This window comes from Oryx dammah, unplaced genomic scaffold (assembly GCF_014754425.2).
Source record: "Oryx dammah isolate SB20612 unplaced genomic scaffold, SCBI_Odam_1.1 HiC_scaffold_25, whole genome shotgun sequence".
Taxonomy (NCBI): Eukaryota; Metazoa; Chordata; class Mammalia; order Artiodactyla; family Bovidae; genus Oryx; species Oryx dammah.
The window spans coordinates 13356067-13357269 of record NW_024070209.1 but is presented as its reverse complement, the minus strand read 5'-3'; positions in this window follow the sequence as shown (position 1 = coordinate 13357269).

Sequence of the window (1203 nt, the reverse complement as noted above, 5' to 3'; positions counted from 1 at the left end):
GGGAAATGGACTCCCCACAGCACGCCACTGCCTCAATCCCCTCTCTTGCCCCTCCAGGGGAGGTAATCAGGCTACTGGTCTCCCTGATGGGAGAGGCAGAAGCTGGGGCCATGTTCACAGCCGGGGAATCTGGTACCCACATGACTCCTGCTCCCAATTCAAGCTCCCACCCAGGTGTTTCAACTCCATGCTTTTGTTGGTAAGTGTTGCCCTCTGCAAGCTTCTCTTTCAAACGTGTACTGTAGAGGTGGAATGTCAAGTCCTTGGAGAGGGTGACCAAGGAAAGATGAGACGAGGATCCAGAAAGCCAGAGAGAGGGCATCACAGGTAAACCCAGGCAGGATCCCACATGCTTTAGAGGACCTGCCTATCACAAACACCCCAACGTGAAGCACTTCAAATTTTTTTTCTTGGTTAAATAAGACACTTTTGTTTAACCTTTTAAATTTTGCAGTAATTGTAGGCTTACAGGGATTTGCAGAGATAGTCCAGAGAAATCTATGTACCCTACAGCTAGTTTCTCCCAATGGTTGCATCTTCCATTACTGCAGTTTAGTATCAAAACTGGGAAACTGATATTGGTTGTGTGTGTGTGTGTAGTTCTATGTCACTTTATCATCTGTGTAAGATTCATAAAACTACCACCACAAATATGATATAGCGCTGTTGACCACCTCAGAGATCTAGCCCAGTGCTGCCCGTCAAAGTCACACCCACTCCCCACCCCAACCCAAGAGAGTTCTTTGAAAGACTAGGAATTGTGAGAGGGACCAGGATCCTGCAATGGGTTCTCCAGTCCTAGGATGCAGGGTGAGATTTTGCCTCTAAGGAAGAAAAGGCAAGCACAGTCAGCTCCAATCTCTCTGGGAAGTGTATTTGGTTTCAGGTTGACTGCCCTGAGTCACCAAGAGAGGGATGCTGGGAGACAGGGAGCCCTAGCTCTGCTTCCCCATCCCCACGGCAGGGCAGTGTAGTTTGGGAAGGTGTTTAGAGATGCCAGGAAATCCTGAGTCTGGAAGGAGACGTGCGGGTCACCGGAGCAGCCACCCCCTAGTGCCAGTGCTGCCTTGCCCAGCAGACCTGTGCTCGTCCCCCCGCCACCCCACCCCAGGAGACAATTTCTTTAGCCAGCAGGCATGAAGAGGGACCCTTCATTTGTACTTTCTGCCTTGGGCTGAAAAAGTCAGGGCAGACCTGCTGCCT